Below are 27,766 nucleotides of genomic sequence, written 5' to 3'. Positions count from 1 at the left end.
AAACATATTTTTTTAACAGTGCCATCTGTTGCCCATAATAGCAATTCCATTTCAATGCTTCCGATTGCATTGATAAATTTAATTTTCATAGATTTCGATTTATTTTCATTTTGATTTAATTATTTTGTGCAAAATATATACATACATATATATAAGCGTCAGACTAGAAATAAAAATGAATTTTGGAGAATTGATTTTTGATTTACCTCCAACAGTGAAAAGAAATGTACGAAAGATTGAGAAAATTCGTGTTAGAATTATTAATCTTACTTTTTCGGTCATATTTAATAATATATGTCTACAGGAAAGACTGCTACCAAAATATACATATATATTGGTGTATACTGGCAGCAGGTTTTCTTTTAAACATGTTTCATTGAATATGACCGCATATTCTGTATTTACTATCTTCTGATTTAGGGCTTCTATCCCTCTAACTATTTTCTTAGCATCAGGGCTTAGCTGAAAGAGTTGTTCTCCAAAACTCATTTTCGTAATTTCAAGGTGATTTCACCTTGAAATTACCTCCCTATATTCATATATAAAACGAACACCTCGTCGATAAATATATTTTGATGGCAAACTCATGAAGCTGTCGTTTACAAAAGATATTTCAGACAAAGTACGCGCGGAAACTGGACTCTCTGATGAATGGAAGGAGGAAGACTGCTGCTCTCCACAGGGCTGTGTACACTACTTCACAATTCTTAACTTAGATCCAACTTGCCATTCCTGTCAAGGCTTTATCTAAAGCTCTTAGATAAATTTCTTAACCCGGCCTCACATCAAGTGAGAAGCAAATATAACAATGCACTTGTCGCAGTATCGTACACCCAGACTCTCCAACACGGTGTTTGGTTTGTGTGTATTTAACAAATTCGCTTTGTGCAGGTCGGCGTTCAATCCCCGACCGTGTCAAGCGGTTAGGCACCATTCTATCCCCCCCCCCCCCCCCCGTCACAACCCAAATCTTTATCCTGATCCCTTCCAATGGCTTTATAATCATAATGGCTTGGTGCTTCTCATTGATAATTCATTTCCTTTCCTCCACCCCCCACATTTAGCTTTTCGTCTTGTCCTTCAAGAATAAACTACGAAACAAGAGGCGAAGTGTGTAATTACCAGATGGTAGTTACGTTTGTGCGAACACGACATTTGCAGCGTTCTTATGGAAAGAAATTCCGCAACTAGGCTGGCAACCAGCTCACGTTCACATTTCCACAATTCACACATTCTAAGTGAACGACCAATAATGAATATACCTCCCTATATTCATTAACATTCAAGAATGCTTGAAGCTAGAGAATAATTGGAGCTAGAAAGCCGCTGCCAACAAAAAATATTGAAAAAATCCGCATGGCGACTGAAGATATCTTGGCGGGAAATGGCTGCCAAAGCCTCGTCCTCCCGGGAGTGTGTCCACGGCTCATCTGCTGCCGGCTTCAGTAGCGGGTTTTGCCGCGTCTACCCTGACGTGGGCGACTGGCAGGAAGTAGCGAGGAATTCACAAGAGGAATCTTGTCATTTTACTTGAAAGTGCAAGAATAGAAAGTTGAGGAAGTCAAGCCAGTGGCAGACGGTCACTCGACATTTTCACAATCCCTGGCGAGATCCCTGGCTTTGGCTTCCCTTGGCTTTCCTAGTTTGAATTCTCCTGGTACCTAGTACGCGTGAAGAAGGGGCTTAATAAAAGTTTAGTTCTATAAAATCCATTTGAGACATGCGCTGAAGCACTCGTAACTACACAATGCTATATACATAAAACACATTGCTCAAGGGATTGTTGCAGTTAGGTCCTCATTTAGTGAATAATTGTATTTGTTGGGTTATGGGATGGCTTGTTGACCCAATGCAGTTGTAATTATCCCCCCCCCCCAGCATGGTTGTTATAGCGATGGCCTCCTTGTATCTGGGTCAAGCTTGTTTGAGGAAGTTCTAATTCCTTATCGAGCATTCGGACGCCAGAGTGCGGTATACGCGCCATAGTTAAGACGCTTAACGTTCTTCATCTGTTCTCCTCCTCCTGGGGGCAGCTTAGAGCTATGTCGACACACTTATAGCATAATAAGAACCCGTTATAGTGGGAACCCACAACAGTTGGATAACTCCCGGGCGCCCAACCGTCTCTGTCCTGCCTGGGGTTTGAACCCGGGTCCCGCGGCTGTGAGTCGAGAGCGCAGACCACTGTTGTTGTTGTTGTTAGAAGATTTAGCTATTCAGGACGGAGTGTCCACGTAGCACGGGCTATGGTGAGCCCGTAAAACAGACCGCTGTGCCACCGCATATTAAATACCGCTTCCACTGAGGTGTGTGACGTCACTATAACGTTATAACTCAATCGTAAGTTTCAGACTATTGGGATGATTGAGTTTTGTGCTATGATGTCTTTAACTCTTATCTCCATCGTGGAGGGCAGCGGGTATGTGGGAGGGCAGCGGGTATGTGGGAGGGCAGCGGGTATGTGGCAGGACAGCGGGTATGTGGCAGGACAGCGGGTATGTGGGAGGGCAGCGGGTATGTGGGAGGGCAGCGGGTATGTGGCAGGGTAGCGGGTATGTGGAAGGGCAGCGGGTATGTGGGAGGGCAGCGGGTATGTGGCAGGGTAGCGGGTATGTGGGAGGGCAGCGGGTATGTGGGAGGGCAGCGGGTATGTGGGAGGGCAGCGGGTATGTGGGAGGGCAGCGGGTATGTGGGAGGGCAGCGGGTATGTGGGAGGGCAGCGGGTATGTGGCAGGGCAGCGGGTATGTGGCAGGGCAGCGGGTATGTGGAAGGGCAGCGGGTATGTGGGAGGGCAGCGGGTATGTGGGAGGGCAGCGGGTATGTGGGAGGGCAGCGGGTATGTGGCAGGGCAGCGGGTATGTGGCAGGGCAGCGGGTATGTGGAAGGGCAGCGGGTATGTGGGAGGGCAGCGGGTATGTGGCAGGACAGCGGGTATGTGGGAGGGCAGCGGGTATGTGGGAGGGCAGCGGGTATGTGGCAGGACAGCGGGTATGTGGAAGGGCAGCGGGTATGTGGGAGGGCAGCGGGTATGTGGAAGGGCAGCGGGTATGTGGGAGGGCAGCGGGTATGTGGCAGGACAGCGGGTATGTGGGAGGGCAGCGGGTATGTGGGAGGGCAGCGGGTATGTGGCAGGACAGCGGGTATGTGGCAGGGTAGCGGGTATGTGGGAGGGCAGCGGGTATGTGGCAGGACAGCGGGTATGTGGGAGGGCAGCGGGTATGTGGGAGGGCAGCGGGTATGTGGCAGGACAGCGGGTATGTGGGAGGGCAGCGGGTATGTGGGAGGGCAGCGGGTATGTGGCAGGACAGCGGGTATGTGGGAGGGCAGCGGGTATGTGGGAGGGCAGCGGGTATGTGGCAGGACAGCGGGTATGTGGGAGGGCAGCGGGTATGTGGGAGGGCAGCGGGTATGTGGCAGGACAGCGGGTATGTGGCAGGGTAGCGGGTATGTGGGAGGGCAGCGGGTATGTGGCAGGACAGCGGGTATGTGGGAGGGCAGCGGGTATGTGGGAGGGCAGCGGGTATGTGGCAGGACAGCGGGTATGTGGGAGGGCAGCGGGTATGTGGGAGGGCAGCGGGTATGTGGCAGGACAGCGGGTATGTGGGAGGGCAGCGGGTATGTGGCAGGACAGCGGGTATGTGGGAGGGCAGCGGGTATGTGGGAGGGCAGCGGGTATGTGGCAGGACAGCGGGTATGTGGGAGGGCAGCGGGTATGTGGCAGGACAGCGGGTATGTGGGAGGGCAGCGGGTATGTGGCAGGACAGCGGGTATGTGGGAGGGCAGCGGGTATGTGGCAGGACAGCGGGTATGTGGGAGGGCAGCGGGTATGTGGGAGGGCAGCGGGTATGTGGCAGGACAGCGGGTATGTGGGAGGGCAGCGGGTATGTGGGAGGGCAGCGGGTATGTGGCAGGACAGCGGGTATGTGGGAGGGCAGCGGGTATGAGAATTACTCCCGCCTTGACAAAGTCATGTTTGGCCTCGATGTCCCGGATGCCAGCGGCTGATGCTGGCAGATTGGGAGTTGGGGAGGAGCATGGGGGAGTGGGGAGGAGCGTGGGGGAGTGGGGAGGAGCGTGGGGGAGTGGGGAGGAGCATGGGGGAGTGGGGAGGAGCATGGGGGAGTGGGGAGGAGCATGGGGGAGTGGGGAGGAGCGTGGGGGAGTGGGGGAGTGGGGAGGAGCGTGGGGGAGTGGGGAGGAGCGTGGGGGAGTGGGGAGGAGCGTGGGGGAGTGGGGAGGGGCGTGGGGGAGTGGGGAGGAGCGTGGGGGAGTGGGGAGGAGCGTGGGGGAGTGGGGAGGAGCATGGGGGAGTGGGGAGGAGCATGGGGGAGTGGGGAGGAGCATGGGGGAGTGGGGAGGAGCATGGGGGAGTGGGGAGGAGCGTGGGGGAGTGGGGAGGAGCGTGGGGGAGTGGGGAGGAGCGTGGGGGAGTGGGGAGGAGCGTGGGGGAGTGGGGAGGAGCGTGGGGGAGTGGGGAGGAGCGTGGGGGAGTGGGGTGGGGCGTGGGGGAGTGGGGAGGAGCGTGGGGGAGTGGGGAGGGGCGTGGGGGAGTGGGGAGGAGCGTGGGGGAGTGGGGAGGAACGTGGGGGAGTGGGGAGGAACGTGGGGGAGTGGGGAGGAGCGTGGGGGAGTGGGGAGGAGCGTGGGGGAGTGGGGAGGAGCGTGGGGGAGTGGGGAGGAGCGTGGGGGAGTGGGGAGGAGCGTGGGGGAGTGGGGAGGAACGTGGGGGAGTGGGGAGGAGCGTGGGGGAGTGGGGAGGAGCGTGGGGAGTGGGGAGGAACGTGGGGGAGTGGGGAGGAGCGTGGGGGAGTGGGGAGGAGCGTGGGGGAGTGGGGAGGAGCGTGGGGGAGTGGGGAGGGGCGTGGGGGAGTTGGGAGGAGCGTGAGGGAGTGGGGAGGAGCGTGAGGGAGTGGGGAGGAGCGTGAGGGAGTGGGGAGGAGCGTGAGGGAGTGGGGAGGAGCGTGAGGGAGTGGGGAGGAGCGTGGATGGTGCCACAGGTGGAAGCATATGTGCCAGAGAGGCACTGGGCAGGTGCCCGGGTGTGCCCCCCTCCCTACCCCTCCCCCCCCCCCGTCTCTCACCCCCCACCCTTAACCTAATCCAACTTATGCTAACCTAACCCAACCTAACCCAAGTTAACTCAAGGCACCAAACGTTGAGTTGTACACATGTTAGTCAGGCCGCGTGTGACGTGACTATGACGTCACAATCGTCATGTTTTCGACCCCCCCCCCCCTTTTACACCAGTGACGCCCCCCTCTCTCTCCCAGGACGCCACCCACAACAGTCGCCTATACCTCCCTGGTACCCCATGGGCTCTTAGGTGAACAGGGGCACCAGGTGTTAGGGTTGGGGGAGACGGGTGTGTGTGGATTGTGTGGACCACTGCGCTTTGGAGGGGGGTGTAACTCACTAGGGGGGGGTAACCCCCACTTATACAACCACACCCTACACATGTGTTATCCATATATGCCACAGAATGAACTTTAACCATCATTCATTACTGAAATTTGCTAACGATCGAACCACTCCAGTGGTCGGCGACCATAATGCACTAAAATTTGACACTCCAGCCACAACAGTGTCATGTATCCAGGAGAAACTCTTCATGGAGCGATGCAATGGAATTGAACTCTCGCATTTCGGGACGCCAGAGTTCCATTCCATTTATTCCTGATAGTTCCCTTCCCTTCCCAGACGCAGACAAGCTGTGTGCTATGTGTATGTTGTTAAAGATGCGCTACCAAGAACACAAAGTTCCAAGTAGCACGGGCTATGGTGAGCCCGTAGGCCTTTTGTTATGTGTAATCATCTCAAAGTCAAAGGAGGGAAGTAGAGACTGCTTGAGGAAGTGATCTGTGGATAGTGTGACATCACCACAGAACATAGTGTGACATCACCACAGAACATAGTGTGACATCACCACAGAACATAGTGTGACATCACCACAGAACATAGTGTGACATCACCACAGAACATAGTGTGACATAACCACAGAACATAGTGTGACATCACCACAGAACATAGTGTGACATCACCACAGAACATAGTGTGACATCACCACAGAACATAGTGTGACCACTCACAGGTCCACTCACAGGTGCTGGGCAACTAGTTCACCTCAGAGGCAGGTAATCACACTATGTTCTCCCTATAACATAGTGTGATATCACCATAGAACATAGTGTGATATCACCATAGAACACAGTGTGATATCACCATAGAACATACTGTGATATCACCATAGAACATAGTGTGATATCACCATAGAACACAGCGTGATATCACCATAGAACATAGTGTGATATCACCATAGAACATAGTGTGATATCACCATAGAACACAGTGTGATATCGCCATAGAACATACTGTGATATCACCATAGAACATAGTGTGATATCACCATAGAACACAGCGTGATATCACCATAGAACATAGTGTGATATCACCATAGAACATAGTGTGATATCACCATAGAACATAGTGTGATATCACCATAGAACACAGTGTGATATCACCATAGAACATACTGTGATATCACCATAGAACATAGTGTGATATCACCATAGAACATAGTGTGACATCACCACAGAACATAGTGTGATATCACCATAGAACATAGTGTGATATCACCATAGAACATAGTGTGATATCACCATAGAACATAGTGTGATATCACCACAGAACATAGTGTGATATCACCACAGAACATAGTGTGATATCACCATAGAACATAGTGTGATATCACCACAGAACGTAGTGTGACATCACCACAGAACATAGTGTGACATCACCACAGAACATAGTGTGACATCACCACAGAACATAGTGTGACATAACCACAGAACATAGTGTGACATCACCACAGAACATAGTGTGACATCACCACAGAACATAGTGTGACATCACCACAGAACATAGTGTGACATCACCACAGAACATAGCGTGATATCACCTTCCTCATCTCACACTATGAGGAAGCCAGTCGGGGTTCCTGAAGCTAGCATGGCAGGTATCACCCGTGGGGGGAGTCGCCCCCCCCCCCTCCGCGGGGAGGATGAACATCGTTACCATTAACGAGACAACAAGCACAAGTGTGTCGTGTAACCACTGTCAACGAGACAGACTTGTCTTGAGGGTATTGACGGAGAGCCGGAGAGTAAGTCAAATCTTGACTTGACTTGACTTGAAATCTTAAGATTTGACTTACATCAAATCTCCGCTAATGGCCTTGTTAGCCCTGAGACGGGCGGGGCCGGAACACCAACTACCCTAATTCCCAACAATCCTTTTTACAGCCCAAATGAAGAAAAATCCTCCAGAGCGCAGGAGGAACCAACATTTCACCCAAACCAGAACATCAGAAGAAATGGGTGGAGCCGGAGGTAATTACCTTGTAATTACAAGGTAATTACCATTACCTTGTACCTTGGTACAAGGTAATGGAACATCTCACTCACTGTGGAGGAGTGAGAGGAGGTCGAGGGCGAGAATTTCTAATGCCCAAAAGTCATCTAGGATACAAGATTCTAGAATATTTTAGAAATAAACGACAGGTGAGTAGCGACACGACCCACCGTCTGAGGGGTACCCACTGTCTGGACCACTGTCTGACAGACTATATACTCATCTAAGTGACATTAGAAAGATGTGTTGTATACTGAGTCCCATGTTGAGGAAAACTGTTTATCAAAGAGATGTCTGTTGTTCTCAACACAGTCTCCCGTTGCCCACTGTGCACCCGCAAGACAACGGCAATTTAACGGTTGGTCAATGTTAATCTCCTTGTCTGATGAGCTGTTCATATGAGACAGTTAAGTAAGTCAAATTCCAGCTGTGTCTGGGTACAAGTGACAGGATGAACAACCCAGCGGGTTTTCTTCCTATTGGGGAGTGTTGTACATGCTGCTATGGCGGTGTGTCCACTCACAGGATGAGTGACGCTGCCCAATACTGTCACTATGGCGGTGTGGCCACTCACTGGATGAGTGACGCTGCCCAATACTGTCACTATGGCGGTGTGTCCACTCACAGGATGAGTGACGCTGCCCAATACTGTCACTATGGCGGTGTGTCCACTCACTGGATGAGTGACGCTGCCCAATACTGTCACTACGGCGGTGTGTCCACTCACAAGATGAGTGACGCTGCCCAATACTGTCACTATGGCGGTGTGTCCACTCACTGGATGAGTGACGCTGCCCAATACTGTCACTACGGCGGTGTGTCCACTCACAAGATGAGTGACGCTGCCCAATACTGTCACTACGGCGGTGTGTCCACTCACAAGATGAGTGATGCTGCCCAATACTGTCACTATGGCGGTGTGTCCACTCACAGGATGAGTGACGCTGCCCAATACTGTCACTATGGCGGTGTGTCCACTCACAGGATGAGTGACGCTGCCCAATACCCTCAACCTCCCTAGCCCAACACGAAAGATATAAACGACCTGACACCTAGGGAGACAGTGATATAAGGAGGCGGACGCAGGCAAAGATCAGAGAGAAGAAAAACCCAAGTTGTTTAGACACCTCAGGTTCCCTTCCTTCCCTTCTGCCATATACTCCCCTCCCACATAGCCTCCACTACCCCCCCTCCCTCCCTTTCCCAGCCCTCCATCACCCCTTCCCAGCCTCTCCCCCCATACGGGCATTCCATGGCTGTTGCACCATCACCCATGACGATACCAATCCTCAACCCCCACAGCAAATACAGACTCAACCAAACCACCCACAAACTCCTATCCCACCCACAGGCACCCACAGTCATCTATCCCACCCACAGGCACCCCACAGTCATCTATCCCACCCACAGGCACCCACAGTCATCTATCCCACCCACAGGCACCCACAGTCATCTATCCCACCCACAGGCACCCACAGTCATCTATCCCACCCACAGACACCCCACAGCCATCTATCCCACCCACAGACACCCCACAGCCATCTATCCCACCCACAGGCACCCACAGTCATCTATCCCACCCACAGGCACCCACAGTCATCTATCCCACCCACAGACACCCCACAGCCATCTATCCCACCCACAGACACCCCACAGTCATCTATCCCACCCACAGGCACCCACAGTCATCTATCCCACCCACAGGCACCCACAGTCATCTATCCCACCCACAGGCACCCACAGTCATCTATCCCACCCACAGGCACCCACAGTCATCTATCCCACCCACAGTCATCTATCCCACCCACAGTCATCTATCCCACCCACAGGCACCCACAGTCATCTATCCCACCCACAGCCATCTATCCCACCCACAGGCACCCACAGTCATCTATCCCACCCACAGCCATCTATCCCACCCACAGGCACCCCACAGTCATCTATCCCACCCACAGGCACCCACAGTCATCTATCCCACCCACAGGCACCCACAGTCATCTATCCCACCCACAGGCACCCCACAGTCATCTATCCCACCCACAGGCACCCACAGTCATCTATCCCACCCACAGGCACCTCACAGTCATCTATCCCACCCACAGGCACCCACAGTCATCTATCCCACCCACAGACACCCACAGTCATCTATCCCACCCACAGTCATCTATCCCACCCACAGACACCCACAGTCATCTATCCCACCCACAGTCATCTATCCCACCCACAGGCACCCCACAGTCATCTATCCCACCCACAGGCACCCCACAGCCATCTATCCCACCCACAAACACCCACAGTCATCTATCCCACCCACAAACACCCACAGTCATCTATCCCACCCACAAACACCTTCCAATAAAAAACACACACACAAACAAACCAAAATCCGGAAAATAAGACATAATCACAGAGGCGCTTTTATCACAATACAAACATTTACTGAACACATGTGTTGAGTTGAAGTTCCTCGGCCACTCTCCAAGGATGAAAGATAAGAGACAAAGAAGGGAAGAGGAGATAGAAGACACAGAAAGAGATGGGGGAGGTGGGGATTGTTCTTCCCCTTTACATCTCTGTTACTCCTTGTTGCTGTGGCTGGAGGCAGCAACATGTACGACAACGCTGCCAGATACCTTGAAATACCTCAGTCACTCCTCGCCCTTGTATTCCCTCAGAAAACGGGAACCCTCAGCGATGCGCGCCAATTTTTTTTATTTATTTTTTTTATGAAAACTAACGAATTATATTTAAACAAAAATGGCGTGCTGGAGGCCAAATAACACAGCGATATTATACATCTGTGTTTAAGCGGGAAGAACAATTTGTAATAAGAGAAACGAGCGAAGCGGGAAGGGCAGGGCGGGGCGGACGGGCGGTGAGTGGGCGGAGCCACGTGCCAAGAGTCAAATGCAGGTCCCGTGACGTTATTAGCTGGAAGGTATTCTCCCGTTGGCGCTTCTGTTGGTGCCTCTGTTGGGGCTCCTGTTGGTGATTCTGTTAGTGCTCCTGTTGGTGGCATAACAGCCTTGTCGTGTGTTGGTGCTGCTGTTACTCCTGCTGTTGGTGCTGCAGTCGCTGATGTCCCCTGCTGGTTTCCAACGGCACCCTTGATGGGTATCTGCATCACAAGTGCAAGCAACAGCCAGTAACTTACAGCCAGCTGCCACCATGCAACAGCCAGTAACTTACAGCCAGCTGCCACCATGCAACAGCCAGTAACTTACAGCCAGCTGCCACCATGCAACAGCCAGTAACTTACAGCCAGCTGCCACCATGCAACAGCCAGTAACTTACAGCCAGCTGCCACCATGCAACAGCCAGTAACTTACAGCCAGCTGCCACCATGCAACAGCCAGTAACTTACAGCCAGCTGCCACCATGCAACAGCCAGTAACTTACAGCCAGCTGCCACCATGCAACAGCCAGTAACTTACAGCCAGCTGCCACCATGCAACAGCCGAAAGCCGACATCCAATAGTCAACAGCCGATATGCAATAGCCAACAGACGGCAGCTAAACATTCAACATCCAGTAGCCAACAGAAAACGGGCAACAGCAGGCTATTCTCAAGTCCTCCTGAGCTCACAGGCTGCCCAACATTGGTTTCACAAACACAAAAATGCACACTTAACACGACACTTTATTTACGTCATTAAGAGGATACTTGCAGAGTGCTTCAAGTAGTAACATTACAGACATATTATCCCTATCTTCTTTTGTACATAATATGCTTGGGAAGAGCACACACGTATTTAGAAACATCTACAGAGAGGCTTATAGCACGCATATATATATATATATATATATATATATATATATATATATATATATATATATATATATATATATATATATATATATATATATATATATATATATATATATATGCGAACAAGCCTGAATGGTCCCCAGGACAATATGCAACTGAAAACTCACACCCCAGAAGTGACTCGAACCCATACTCCCAGGAGCATGAATGTATATATATATATATATATATATATATATATATATATATATATATATATATATATATATATATATATATATATATATATAATTAAGGCGTTTCTGTTAAAGCCTAGACCAAGCCAACAACACAAGCCTAGCTGGTTGGTCAGTAGGCTATTGTGACGGCCTGAATAACCCTCCAGAGGTTGATAAGCATTACACATCAACCAATCAGCCTCCTGCAAGAGCAAGAACATGCAATATACGTCCCCAGCCATCTTGGTGCATGTGCAGACAAAATAACATCCGCACTTTCACTCTGCCTTTGGAAATGTTGGCAAGGGTCGAGGAAATGCATCTCGTAGCGCTAGGCTGTTTATACCTGTATGGAGAGTTCATTTTTCAACTTGCTTCTCAAGTGCAAGCAAACCATAAGAAAAAAATAAGGTAATAAATATAAACTCGTTCTTCACTTATGGTAGAGGAAAGTCTACTTGGAAGGATTTAATTTACTTGAGGTTAAGATTAGGATACAAATATATCTGGTAATACGGTGAAGATTCGTACTAGGATCATTGATGTCACCCTTCCTATGACACACACACACACACACACACACACACACACATATAAGAAAATTCACATTCGCAAATAGAGTGGTAGACGGTTGGAACAAGTTAAGTGAGAAGGTGGTGGAGGCCAAGACCGTCAATAGTTTCAAAGCGTTATATGACAAAGAGTGCTGGGAAGACGGGACACCACGAGCGTAGCTCTCATCCTGTAACTACACTTAGGTATTTACACACGTTGTTACCTACTGGGTACTGTGGCAGTACTGTGCTATGCTTCACAGTTACATTAGAAAAAAACGCATTTGACTGTTGTAGTGTAATTATGATGGGCAAGAATTAATGTATCCAGAAAAAAATCAAGAAAAACATAAACTAATTTAATTTGAAACAAAAATTATCTTTAATACTCAACTTACAATACAATAATGGAAAAGTTACTCTTAAGATTGGGAACACATTACGTCCACACGAATATGGCTACACGAATTATTTTGATCCAACACCACAACCTGTACGTGAGCTCCTGTCACGTACCACGTACCTCCACCAGTACGTACACCCCAGACTACCACAGCACCTGGAGAGGCTACCGTCATAGCCTCCGACACCCCCATACATATATATATATGTGTGTGTGTGTATATATATATGCAGGTGTCCGAGGCTATGACGGGAGCTTCTCCAGGTACTCTGGTAGTCTAGGGCTGTGTACTCACCTATCTGTGCCTGCAGGATCGAGCTCTAGCTCTTGGAACTTGCTTTTCCAGCCGTTGGTTGCCCAATGACTCCTGACCTATTTCCCTATCATACCTGCTTTTATAGTTATGAATGGAGTTAGCCTCTACAACCTGCTCCTTTAGGTCATTCCATTTACTCACTTCCCTTACGCTAAAGGGAAAACTTTGTAACATTCCTATGACACATCTGAGTCTCAAGCTTCCATCCGTGCCCCCTTGTTCTGTTGATATTTATTGTAAACAGTTCCACCCTGTCACTCTCTTTTAGTACTTTATACGTCTGTATCATGTCCCCCCTCTTCTCCCTCCAGCTTTCTAACGTCGTCAGGTTTAGTTCCTTCAGTCTGTCTTCGTACCTCATCCCTCGCAGCTCTGGGACGAGTCTCGTTGCAAACTTCTGCCCATTTTCGAGCTTCCTTATGTGTAATTACCTAAGTGTAGTTACAGGATGAGAGCTACGCTCGTGGTGTCCCGTCTTCCCAGCACTCTTTGTCGTGTGTGTGTGTGTGTGTGTGCGCGCGCGCAGTAACCAGTACAATGGGAGCTCCAGCAGCCTAGTCGCCTGCCATGGGCTTTAGTCCAGTATCGCGCCAGCATCGCGTGCCTTCTAAATATAAGAAACCTAACGAGTTATATCATGTTGTTCCCAAAATAGTCCCGTGAGTACACCTGCTGTGTGTGTGTGTGTGTGTGTGTGTGAGTGAGAGAGAGAGAGAGAGAGAGAGAGAGAGAGAGAGAGAGAGAGAGAGAGAGAGAGAGAGAGAGAGAGAGAGAGAGAGTGTCGGAACAGTGCCAACACTGACGACTAAACATAGTGACTAGAGGTACATTAATATTTGTCAGACTACTGATCACTTGCAGGGATGTTGGAAAGTTGTGTGTTACAGCCTCATTTAGGTTTACCGGACGTGGACCGGACGTGGCACAATTCTCTTGTGTTAATAAGATGTGATATATATGTCACATCTTATTGATATATATATATATATATATATATATATATATATATATATATATATATATATATATATATAAATATATATATATATAAATATATATATATATATATATATATATATATATATATATATATATATTATACATACATACACCGCACCATTGATCGTCTTGAGACTATCAGAACCTCAGGACCTCTACGGGGCGGGCGGGGGTGGGGGGGGTGGGTGGGGGGGGTAGAATTCCAGGGAGCATAGCTTTTAGCCAGGCGTGACCCAGTGGTTTAGAAAGTATATGCCTGGGAGTATGAGGACTATTCGAACCCTGTGTGCAGGTTCGAATACTCCTAATGGGTCCTACTGAATTTATCATTGATAAAAAAAATGATTTATCATCTACATATGTTTAATGTTCTTCCTACCACCCCCTCCCCCCCCCCTGCAGTTTTCCCTAATTACACGTCAGTCAATGACAGTGGCATTGTCACTTCACGCAGTTGTCATATGACTGACAACAAAAAAATAATTTATCAAATCGAAAAACATTTTTTTTTATTATTATTTTCTACCACAGACGTGGCCACACATTTACAATGCTAACCAGCATATATACATTTTCTTCTGCCCTCCATGGACAGGGTGAGAGAGGTGTTAAACATATAGTTCAAGGGTTTATTGAACACGAAAAACATTCTGAGGGAATGATTTTGACGTGCTGTGAGTGTCCTCGTTCCCTCGTGCCCGGCCTATTGTGTCCAGGACAAAATCAAGCTTATAACAAGTCAGGAAAAATGAGAGAGTATTGAGGGTTGGGGGGAAGACATTTGACCAGCCGCCGGCTTCCTGTCCCCGTCGTGACCGTCAGATAGATGGTGTTCCTCGGGCAAAATCCCTGTACATCTATCCCTCACCTTATTCTATTTTAACCTCAATCTCGTGACATGGGAAGAGGAGGGGGGGGTGTTGGGGGGATGGGGGAGCAGGGGCCCCCGGCTGCTGTCACCCTCACGATGGGGCGGGAGAGGGGGTGGTCGCCCCTGCCCCACCCCCCCTGTCACCCAGAGTTTCACTCTTACTGGTATAATTTTTTTTTTTCAATTCATTGTCCACTCCATACGAGACTGCGCCTTGCCTTGAAAAAATTATTTCCATTTCCGCTGTTCTGAACTTTCAACAGAGATTTGACGGTTTCTTTGTCAATTCCTCTTTACATTTGTCATAATAGTCATTATCTTGCTCCCTCTCTCTCTTTATTTTTGTTTTTTGTCCAACAAGAGCAACAAATCACTCAAGAATTCTCTGATAAGAGTAGAGCGTGACAGAGTGAGCCAGCGACGGTGTGGTGAACCTGGGAGGTGAGACGACTCTTCTTCTAGGGAGGAGCTAGAGTGAGCCCCTCACAGTCCTAGGTATGAACTAGAGTGAGCACCTCACAGACCTAGGTAGGAGCTAGAGTGAGCCCCTCACAGACCTAGGCAGGAACTAGAGTGAGCCCCTCACAGACCTAGGTAGGAGCTAGAGTGAGCCCCTCACAGACCTAGGCAGGAGCTAGAGTGAGCCCCTCACAGCACACCGCATGATGACCTCAGACAGCCACAGCGATACAACAGCTGACCTGACCTACGCTCCCAGTAATATCAGCGCACTTACTGTAATAACTAAGCCATTAGACACTAACACCGGAGATCGACAACGAGATCGACAACGAGGCTACATGCACGACCCAAGGGAAAAATTATGCAAGACAATAGAGCCCAACAGAGAGAAACAATGAGACGGTCTTACAGGAACATAGTGGAGGACAACGGCTGGAAGGTGGGCCTCAAGTTCTCAGAGAACCTGGACACGACCACGTTCAACACTTACCTGGAACATCTTGTGGAGAGGAACCCCCAGAGACGGCAACTAACCTGAGACAACAACCAGGCTAAGAGGACAAGCCAGCTGAGAGGACAAGCCAGCTGAGAGGACAAGCCAGCTGAGAGGACAAGCCAGCTGAGAGGACAAGCCAGCTGAGAGGACAAGCCGGCTGAGAGGACAAGCCAGCTGAGAGGACAAGCCAGCTGAGAGGACAAGCCAGCTGAGAGGACAAGCCAGCTGAGAGGACAAGCCAGCTGAGAGGACAAGCCAGCTGAGAGGACAAGCAAGCTGAGAGGACAAGCAAGCTGAGAGGACAAGCAAGCTGAGAGGACAAGCAAGCTGAGAGGACAAGCCAGCTGAGAGGACAAGCAATACTCGCAACAAAGGGCCTGGAAGCAATAGAAATCCTGGTGAAGGAATATTAATCCCGGACGAGGAAGACGAGACAGTGACCCTCGTCAACATGGAGAAGGAACCAGACGTCCTCCCGCGGTACGCCCTGGAACACCCCGGGAGTGATATCAACAAACATTACCGCACATTACATCAGCCTCAGCGAACAAGATAACGAACGAACGTACCTCCCTGCTACGATGTTTACACTCCAGTTGAAGTGGGAAAGTTCCAGGCAGCGGGTGTTGTTGAGGGGAACCTTGTCTGGTGCTTCGAGTGTCGCAGGTTCAGGTGTGTGAGGGCCAGATGTGCCCTCAGGGAGAAGCGTGTCATCCATCCCAAACCCGACGTCTCATTGCCCGGAAAAGATCAACAAAGGAAGAAGTGATATATATCTCATGGCCAACCTGCTCCCAGGCCATTATGCCTGGAACAAGTCATGTGTGTACATACATGTGTGAAGCATACATGTGTGCATACATACATACATGTGTGTACATACATGTGTGAAGCATACACCTGTCTTCAACAGTAACGAGCACTAACACAATAACAGTGTACAACAACACCACCAGCACACCTGGCATGGACAACCCCGCCCCACAGAACACACCTAGACACACACTCAACAGCACAGCACCCAAACACATGACACATAGGACACATGAACACAGGGTGTGGGAACACACAACAACAACACTACAAACCCGCAACCGTCACTGAGAGCCCAAATTAGCAGCACCAAAGTAACTAGTGGCACAAGAAGCAGCTGTAAAGCCTCTACTGAACACAATAACCCGACTGGAAGACAGCAGCACGCAGTAAGACGTTACAACCTCCTCAAGATCTGCAACAACCACAACAACAACACAACAGAATGTAACAAACTTGCAACACGAGAGCCCTCTGCACTAACACCAGCCACTGGTTCACCAACACGGTACACGACCACAAAATACACAACTATGGAAAGCACAAGAAAATCGACAGTAGTAGTAGGCATCTATCAGTCTCAGGAGACTATGGAGTTGCACTCTGGTTGTCGGTCTAGAGTGGCCTCACCAGGGCGCAAAGCCAGGGTAGGTTGATACGGGGGAGAAGCTGTTACCCAGGCAGCAGGTCCCCCATCTCCACGGCTCAATAACTGCAGATCATGACCAGCCAAAACGTCAGTCTAAGTCAGCAACAGCTGAAGAACTGAAGGCAACACTACGCCACAACTACCAAACGGTGAAAATAATACCAGAACCTCACTATCAGCTCACACCTAGAGACCCCAGACACACACAGCCTCCCTCACCATCAAGAACATCAACAGGAACACCATCAGATACACCACCCACTTGGCCGCTGCCAAGAAACGACAACAGAACACAGCCGACAAGCAACAACCACGATGGCACGAATAGAACACATGCAAGACGCAATAATGACACAACACACACACACTGACAGATCAGAGCAGACTCTTATTAGCACAGTACTGTGGAGTGCTCAAGGTCTCAAGCGCAACAGCCACCTTCTGTAAATCTGCCTTGCACAGGTACAATGGTACTTGTGCAATAGCAAGGTACAATGTCACGGAGACGACATAAACATTGTACTGTTGCAAGAAACCTTTTTTTATGGCAGACTAGGAAGTATGATAATGGTAAAATCCGGCATACCATGCAAACATCCCATATACTGTGATGAGGTGTTGATATGCAAGTTGTCTGGCGACGTCCCAGGAATGACATCGTCACACTATACATCATTTACAGACCCCGAAGAGTCAACCTGGACATCACAGCGTTACTAACACAGGCAAAGAACACCTTAGTGATGATTAGAGGGGGACCTCAACACCAACCCACGCCTCACTAAGTGCAAGAACACACACACGCACACACACACACACACACACACACACACACACACACACACACACACACACACACACACACACACACACACACAACGCAAAAGATAACCAACATTTCAGGCCAAATGAGCCAATGATATCATCGGGATCCGTTTAGACCTACCCTTTGCACCAACCGCAGTCCGAGAGAGAATAACACCACAGACATGTGATGGTCTCACCAATGGGCATTGTGCTATCCTGACACAGCACAAACTTGTGTAGCCACAAGCTGGTGGACCTGACTCACCTACACCAGCAGGCTACAAGCCACCAACACCGCCGGCTCCCCTCTGCCCCAGAGCTAAGATTAAACCCGCCAAAATCAAGGAAGGAAATACATCACCTGCAGCACCATCTCAGTGCCGAGGCCGTAGTCTAAACGACCAATAACACCCCCATCAACACAGTTCCACACTACACTATGTGGACGAACCATCCACCCATGCAACTCCAGCTTTCTACTCCCTCCCTCCACTCCTCAATCACTTGGGGTGGACGGTAGAGCGACGGTCTCGCTTGATGCAGGTCGGCGTTCAATCCCCGACTGTCCAAGTGGTTGGACACCATTCCTTCCCCTCCCAAATCCTTATCCTGACCCCTTCCACATGCTATATAGTCATAATGGCTTGGCGCTTTCCCCTGATAGTTCCATTCCATTCCTCACCCCCGTTCCTGTTCCATTAGCAGAAGAGTGATAACTAACGCCTCTACATTACAGAGGAAAATGTTCACAATCCAACTGCCTCGTGAACATGCATTCGACAATTCATAATAATGTATTCATAAACACACCGACTCCAAAACAACTATTCAAGCCATAAGGAATCCTAAACCACCAATGTAAATGTAAACACCAGAGTCCTCCCTCAGAACCTTCAGCAAGAAAAGCAATAATGAAGTCAATGAAGTGTTTCGATCACTTGTCATGTTGGGATCTATGGAAATGACACTGTTGACAAACTAGCCGGAGAGGAACACTTAATGAGGATTTAGACGCCAGCGGACATCAGCCAACTGCGACAATTACTGTAAAACAAGTTTGGAAACAACGGTCCGGATCACTTCAACTCGCGACCTGGTACTTTCATTCCGATTTGCCAGAGGCGTAAGAGTGTAAGAATTGCCGACATTCTTATCCTCGACCAGTGCTACAGGTGAATTAGTGAATGAAATACTACCAGAATACCTAAGAGACTTCATTGGGATTCATGATCCCAAATTCGCAGACGGAGCCGGCCAGTGGGACACTCTTACCAACCCTCACCCTCGACCAACTTTTCCAAACGACGGCAAAGAGACCAAATGGGATAGCCCCATAGTGAAGAACATTGCCACAGCATTGCTGGAGGCAGCTTCTGGGAATGGCAGAGCGCGTCTTCAAGCTGTGCAAGCTCCCCATGCCGGGGACGTCCTGTTGGCTGTCCATAATTCCACCTTGGGCACCCGCCTGGACCATCGGGCCTTAAGTATTGGTGTTGCCCTGCGCCTTGCCGCCCCTATCTCCACCGAGCACCGGTGTATCTGCGGCTGTGCGTCAACAGACCAATACGGCAGCCATGGTCTCATCTGTCACAGGTCACCGGGAAAGATTGCCAGACATGAAGCAGTCAATGACATCATCAAGAGAAGTTTGGCTACAGCTGAGTGTCCAGCACAAAGGGAACCTCAGTTATGCGGACCTGACAACAGTAACAAACGCCCAGATGGAGTCACCCTGCAGCCATGGAGGGAAGGTAAACAGGTCGTATGGGACTACACGTGAGCGTCTACACTGACTGATACCTATCTACCTTACAGCACAGCTGAGGGAGGCGGAGCAGTCACCTGCAAGGAGACCCAGAAAACCAACAAGTACAGGGACTTAGAACGTTGTTACAGGTTCGTGCCGATAGGCTCTGAAACCCTGGGCGCCTGGGGTAAATGTGCGCCTAAGTTCCTAAAGGAGGTGGGTGCGGAACTTATTAGGCAAACTAAAGATTCAAGAGCGGCCAGTTTCCTGTTCCAGCGCATCAGTGTCGCGATCCAGAGGGGAAATGCTTGCTGTATCTTGGGCACGGACCCGCACCTCCGTAAAAAAAATATGTGGTGTATTAGCCTAACCAAAAAGCGTCAGAACTTATAGGCTGCCCCACCTAACTTTCCGATAATTTTAGTGTCAAAAACTTAGAGGGGGGGGGGGGGGGAGCTAATTTCCCTAAACCACTGCAAATTTTTTGTCAATTGTGTAAAAAAAACAATCAGTGTGTATAGTAATAGCGTCACTAGGCTCCAAACTTTATGTTGTCGAAATACATTTATTTGGATTTTTCACTGGTGTGAAAGAAGGAAATTTTGACTTTAAAAGATTGAATTTCATCTAAAAACAATAAGGAGCTTGTGAAATCACCTTCTGGGGTTGAATGCTACGCGTCTCTATAGCTGTCTTACCTTGTCAAAACAAGAGATGTATATATAAATATACTTATTTCCACACACACATTCATATGTGCACATGAATGTATGTGTATCTGTGAAAGCTGGTTAGAATTACATTTCACCTTCGTAAATGCACATTAATCACATTCTGTGATTGAGTATTCAATAACAAACAATACTATATGTAAGAGAACAAATCTCGAACCCTGTTTATACGAGACGGCCACAAATATATATATATTGTATCTCTAACTCTGTCCAAGGAGGACACATGAAAATGTATAGATGCTTGTAAATGTATGGCCACATCTGTGGTTGAAAATCATTTAAAAAAAACTGTTGAAATAACTCAAAAACACATGTCGAGAACACTTTAACATTATAAAGCAAATGCAGTAGGTATGATGCAGTCAGTATCTTGGGAGTTTTATAACATATTTAAGTAATTCTAGGATTGGAGTCACGTAAGAGGCTTCTGTATGTTAGAAAAAGAGCCATCGGTTACATTGTAGCAACTTTGACGTCGAATTGTCTTGCGGAAGTGTGGGGTTCAGTTCCTGAGCCCATTAAGTGCCTCTGAAACCCTTTCCACTACCGACCACAGCATGGGTATGAGGTGCATAATAAATGAACTAAACTTAAAAATTTTAGCGCAGAAAGAACAATCATATTTAGTAGTCCCTGTGGCGCAGTGGTAACCACTACGCCGGGCGAGCGTTTTGGCCTGGGTTTGTATCCTGACCGGGGAGGATTGACTGGGCGCCAATCCTTAACTGTTCATCCAGCAGTGGTACATGGGTTTATTAAGTTATTACTGAAAAATTCCACGTATCTTGTGTACGAAAAAAGCATTTTTAATCAGAGCGCTTTCGTGTTTTTAAGGTGTACTCCTTGAAATGATAATGAATGACAGCGCTCGGATACACACAAAAGCGCTGGGATACACACAAAAGCGCTCGGATACACACAAAAGCGCTGGGATACGCACGAAAGCGCTCGGATACGCACGAAAGCGCTCGGATACGCACGAAAGCGCTGGGATACGCAGGAAAGTGCTCGGATACGCAGGAAAGCGCTCGGATACGCACGAAAGCAATCAGATATTCTTCGTTTTTCTTCCCTAAGCGGATAGTTACACATATACATGTGTGTGTGTGTGTGTGTGTGTGTGTAAGCTTGAATGGTCCCCAATTAGCTACATCTGTTTAACAGTTCACTCAATGTGGCTCCATACCAGCAGGCTGCCAGGGTACAACCCTCCAGTACTGTGCTCACTCTACCAACACTGGCATTATGCGATGGTGGACTGGTATATGTGGGGTGATTCCCCCTGGCCACCCAGGTTCGAATCCTTGAGGGGTTATTGAGTTTATATATATATATATATATATATATATATATATATATATATATATATATATATATATATATATATATATGCAATGATAATTATCGTGGTCGACAAATAGGGCCCAAGCGGGACCCGTCCATGTTGTTATTGCATAAACTAAGTAATTAGTTAACAGGAAGCAGATATGATATTAATATATAATGGACAAATATATAGAGTCCGTGCATAATATCGATGTATAGTGAACAAATAAAAATTAAACATGCATAATATCGATGAATAATGAGTAAATAAAATGCCCATTCAGTTTTTAGTACCTTAAAGCATAATTCAACACTAAGGTTACTGGTAAATATGCGTAAAAATAAATGAAACCATGTTAAAAACATTAAAATATCACGATAAGGCTTCACATGGGAATGTGGCTATAGCCTAAACAAGAAGAAAAACACTATTGAAAATATTGTCTTCAATATAGCATCATGGTGTGAACATCCGCGTTTTTGTGTTCCAAAACCTGATTCATAAATCTTAAGAATGCCCTTTGAAATGATGAGCATCATCCCACGCGATAATCTCCGTAACAAAACAATTTCAGAGACGTTGACCAAACCTCACACTAGAAAATAAAGAGACGACGACGTTTCGACTTAATGGACGGACCGAAATGTCGTCATCCCTTCATTTTCTAGTGTGTGGTTTGGTCAACATATTTCGGTCACCACGTTATTGTGACTCTTCATCTGCAATTTCAAAGACTATATATATGACTATTATTCTACTGCTGCTATTGTTATTATTACTATACTACTACCACCATTACTATTGCACAGTGTTGTACCAATACCTATCACAACTCAAATTATTTGTTCAATTTGTATGTAAAAATATGTTTGATTAATACTGCTGTACACCTGTTGTAACGATTTGACTAAGGGAGTGTAATTATGAGGCGCAAGCACTAAGTCAATATGGCTATACAGCACCTGAAGGGAAACGAGGATAGGAGATAGGATAGGAGATAGGATAGGAGGATGGGGTGAAGGGACACAGCTGAAGGAAGATGGTAAGAATAAAGCCTTTGATTATGTAGCCTCGTCCTCTCCAGTTATCACATCGTCATAAAATTTTGTACTAAATTAACCTAATCTAATCGAGGACCCACAAATAGAAAACGGGACAGCCTGTCACTTTTGCGAGCCGCTATGATTTATAGAACATTATATTTTGGCCGTTGGGGATTTATGCTTCTAAATACGATATAGTATTCGAATGCAAATCGATGTGATTCTGTATAAAACCTAAGCTGAAGCGCGATTAGTTTTCCTTGTTTTAAGCCATCAACATGGATACAATTAAGTCACATTGTACACTAGAAGGTTCGTCAACTGATTTCGTCAACCTAACCTTACCCGACCCAACGTAACATTACCCGGCCAAACCTAACCTAATATTACCCGGCTTAACCTAACCTTACCTTATTATTGGATGAGGATATTCAGCATTTAAATAATAATCGCTAATACAGCACAAAATTCAGTACTCATCGTTAATATAATATAAGACCACTATCGTATATATATCTTATTTTATTTTATTTTATTTATATATATACAAGAAGGTACATTGGGTTTGAGAGAATACATTGGATAGTACAGTATTTACATTCTTGTAAAGCCACTAGTACGCGCAGCGTTTCGGGCAGGTATTATATATACTATAAGATTCACTAGGACTAAATTATTTTTGGTAATTGGTCAGTAAGCTCTTGTATGGCATGTAAGCATCCATGGAAGATTATAGACTCTGATAATGACCTTTTGTGCCCTCTGAAATCCTTTTTTTTTTTTTTTTTGCGCTACTGCTCATAGGATGGGTATAGGGTGCACAATAAACTAGCCGCACAATCAAAGAGCCTCATAAGAGGCTAATAGGCCTTAAACCACAATAGAACGCCAAATAAGTTTGTACTCAATTATCTCAATGTACAATGCCATTTCATAACTACATCCTGGTCAGTAGTTGACCTAGGGAGGGGGGGGGGGGCCTAGATATGCCTAAATACAGGATTCCTGACCCCCAAACAATGGTAATTATATTTTATGTTCAAACGGCAGCCCATCCTCCTGAAATTATAGTACTCATAGTAACTGAGAACATGTGGTCTAAGGTGTGTGCTTTGGAGTACCCAGAGTACAGGTTCGAATCCTCGTGACGATCCTCCTCTTTTTCTGATTTTCCCATTGATACAACACGTTAATGTGATTGATCTGTGCACTTATAGTAACTATTTAGTCCGAAATACCCAAACTTCAAGTATTCCTAGGCCTAGTATTGCACATATTTGTACTATAGCCTGCTTAAGATAGCGTGTATTATACATAGGATTGCTAGGAGCGGTTAGGCTAGGAAAAGTTAATTTGGGTTAACTTAGGAGAGGCTATGAGACGTTAGGTTAGATTTGCTTAGAAGAGATTAGGTTAGGAAAGGTTAGGTTAGGTTAGGTCTTTTATTTATGTTGCGGTAAAAAACGATCATTTAAATGTTTTAATCACACTGGGGGAATAAATCTTTCTGTACTAAGCTTCTTGTTGTTGTTGTCTCAAAATATCACTGTTAACAGTTCATAATTACTTTAATTAATTCATTATGGAACAGTGGCAAAAATTTATGTACAAAATGTACATTTCTTTTCTGAATAATTGTATGCATAATTTTTGTATTAAACAATAAAGGCTATAATTCGTATATTTGGCAATTGAACAATTTCTAAGAATATAAATGACCTTATTGGGCATTTTAAAGTATGATAATTTTCAAACAAGACTGAAAATCTAATATATATAATGGGTATAAAGTGTAAGCGTTAAACCTGTCTGACTATAGTGTGTGAGGAGCGCCGGGGCCGCCCAACCCGACTGGTGGAGCCTCGCGGCAGCTTGTCCTTCTCGCGTTTATATATGGAATGCCAAAGAAATTAAGAGGCTTGGCACCGTTCCTGTAGCTCTCGTTGCTTCATCATCTCTATTATACTGCGGGTGTCGGCTCTCTGCAACGTGTGTGTGTGTGTGTGGGGTGTTTTACAGTCTAAACTAACAAGATATACATGTACACAATTCCTCACACAACGCCTGTATGTTGTAGCGACGACTATATAGCCTCTGTAAACGGTTGTAATTTCTAATTTAACCGGATGACTAAACCGCTGTATTTTCTCCGCTTGTAAATTGAATCTCATCCATCCTGGCTGACGGTGAGCAAGGGCATATAGACATATGAGGACATATGAGGTCTTGCTAATCACGACTCGCAGGGAAGGAATTTAGGAATACTTTACTTGTATATCTAATAATGTTCGATTAACGCAGTAAATTCAATTAGAGATTAAAGAACACACGAAATAAATGAATAAGTTATACAACCCTCTTGATCATGATACTTGATATTAAATCCTTAACAGAAGGCATCATGAATCCTACACTCTTCACAAACTAGTGAATAAATGAAGACTAATTAAATTGCAAAATGATGCTTCATACCTTATTTACATACATATGCAGAGTCTTCATAAAATACATACAAATTCAACACTGATCATACTGACCCCAAGGCAACATTTAATTATAAATCCATAAAAGAATACAACTCAAATAAATTAAATAATCGATAAAAAGTTCGAATCCGCCTCGGAAGCTTCCCACACACACACGATGACCTCTAGTAAGCTCCAGCATTATACAACCAATTGTTTTAGGGGATGAAGTCGAGGGCTTAAGAATGTGGACGATTTTCAGGCTGCGGCGAAATGCCTGGATTGAGGTAATGAACCAGGATTATCAAGTGTGTGTATCTCCAAGTCCCGGGCCAACTCCTCCAATCAGGTGTTTCTGGAGGAAACACCTGATTGTGTTTCTGGTTTTATTTGTGTGTGTGTGGGTGGGTGTGCGCTCACTCACCAGGGGCACATATACAACAGCAGCTGAGTGTGAGTTAACAAACTATAAAGTGTCTACAAGTACCAGTGCGTTAATATTCCCTACCGTGGTCAGATGATGGGGTTCACTGCTGGTGCTGGGGCTTATAACAGGTTCGTGAACCATAAACTACTATTCCAATACGACCACGACAGGCAGACAGCCTTGTGGTTGCCCCCCACCTCTCACACCAACCACTGGCTATAGGTTCTGAACCTCACAACCGTATCACTAATGCCACTTACACAACGTGAACCTGCCCTCTCTCCAGCTCCCCTCACTGTGAGAGGTTCAAGGTGATAGCCGGCAAACCTCCGACCGAGAGCCTGAAATAGAACTACCTTTGCCTTTGCGAGAAACCTAGTGCTACCAGCATCCAAACAGGTGCTCCACGTTTTCTTTCTTTTTTCTCCGCGTGAAGGAAAACTGGTAATTATGCTAAACTATTGTAAATGGTTGACCAAACCACACACTAGAGAGTAAAGGGACGACGACGTTTCGGTTCGTCCTGGACCGTTCTCAAGTCGATTGTCTTGAGAATGGTCCAATATTGTAAATGGTATGCAAGTTGACGCAGGCAAGCTATTTATTTTACATGATTTACCTGAGGGCCACTAACTCTAGTAGCCTCGACGAGGACAAGAAGCCGGCGGCTTATCGACCTCTCCGCCCTATCTGCATTGATAATCTTTTCCATTTATTTATATACAAGAAGGCACATCGGGTTGTGAGAGTACATACATTGATGATTGAGTGTTACATTTTTACAAAGCCATTTCACATGCATAGCGTTTCGGGCAGGTCCTTAAGCTAATCAATAAATAAAATAATAGATAGATTGGTAACAGAATTTTAATTTAGCATAATAACTACATTATAAATTGATAGATGTTACTGATGAAGTTACATGTCTTTACTGATAAGCTGGATGAGTGAGTAGCACAACATACAGTGTGAGTTAGTAGCCCAAGGTGGAATATTATGGAGAGGAAATTAGGTACTTTTTTGTTCTACTTTTGAATAAAGTACAACTTTTTTCATTTCGACATTTGTTGGACATTTTTTAATTCATTAGGGAGTGAATTCCATAGACAAGGTTCTTTTATTGGCATGGAGTGTTTGAATAAGTTTAGTCTGACTACGAATATCAAAGAGATATTTTTTTTTTTTTTTGAGATATATACAAGAGTTGTTACATTCTTGTACAGTCACTAGTACACATAGCGTTTCGGGCAGGTCCCTGGAATACGATCCCCTGCAGCGAAGAATCGTTTTTTCATCCAAGTACACATTTTACTGTTGCGTTAAACAGAGGCTACAGTTAAGGAATTGCGCCCAGTAAATCCTCCCCGGCCAGGATACGAACCTATAACATAGCGCTCGCGGAACGCCAGGCGAGTGTCTTACCACTACACCACGGAGATTTCTGGTGTGGTGCTCATGGGTTCTATTACATCTATCAAGGAAGAGTTTCAAATTTAGTTATTATGCACCTCATACCGATTCTGTGGGCGGTAGTGGACCCCATACCGATCCTGTGGGCGGTAATGAACCCCATACCCATCTTGTGGGTGATAGTGGACCCTATACCCATCCTGTGGACGGTAGTGCACCCCATACCCATCTTATGGGCGGTAGTAGGCCCCATACCCATCCTATGGGCGGTAGTGGACCATATACCCATCCTGTGAGCGGTAGTGGACCCCATACCCATTTGGTGGGAGGTAGTAGACCCCATACCCATCCTGTGGGCGGTAGTGGAAAAGGTTACAGATGCCTATAATTGGCTCAGAAACTGAACCTCTAACTTCATTTAGCTAAGCAAGTTACAGTCTTCTTGTAAGTGTAAATAGCACTTGAATGTGTGGAGTGAGTGTATATTCAGCATGTTCAGAGAGTTAAACAGAGGGGCTGTGTGTTGTCTGAAGACAGAGTTTGTTATAGTTCTGATAGCAGATTTTTGCTGAATGATGATGGGTTTGTGGTGATTTGCAGTGGTTGAACCCCCATGCACAAGATGCTGTATGTTAGATAGGGATAGTAGTATAGTGTAAGAAAAGTAATAGTAGTTTAGTTTAGTTTAGTTCATTTATTATGCACCCCATACCCACCTTGTGGGCGGTAGTGGAAAGGGTTGTAAAGGCACATAATGGGCTCAGGGACTGAACCCCACAGTTCATTTAGCTAAGCAAGTTACAATATTGATGAGCTAGTTACAAAATTCAGTGCACATCGTCACATCA

At 46.7% G+C, this 27,766-nt stretch overlaps 1 protein-coding gene across 3 annotated transcripts in view; it reads right to left on the bottom strand.

Moving 5' to 3' along the window:
• Axs (Abnormal X segregation) overlaps positions 1-25,887 on the bottom strand; it is an 88,308-nt gene extending 62,421 nt beyond the window's left edge. For 2 of the 3 annotated variants that reach the window (XM_069301407.1, XM_069301409.1), the window contains exon 1: positions 25,769-25,887. The gene's annotated coding sequence lies outside the window, so the exon portion shown is untranslated. The other variant, XM_069301408.1, reaches the window with a different exon arrangement.
• Between the last annotated feature and the right edge of the window lie 1,879 nt (positions 25,888-27,766).

This window comes from Procambarus clarkii, chromosome 45 (assembly GCF_040958095.1).
Source record: "Procambarus clarkii isolate CNS0578487 chromosome 45, FALCON_Pclarkii_2.0, whole genome shotgun sequence".
In the NCBI taxonomy this organism is placed as follows: domain Eukaryota; kingdom Metazoa; phylum Arthropoda; class Malacostraca; order Decapoda; family Cambaridae; genus Procambarus; species Procambarus clarkii.
This window is presented reverse-complemented; position numbering and strand designations above follow the sequence as displayed.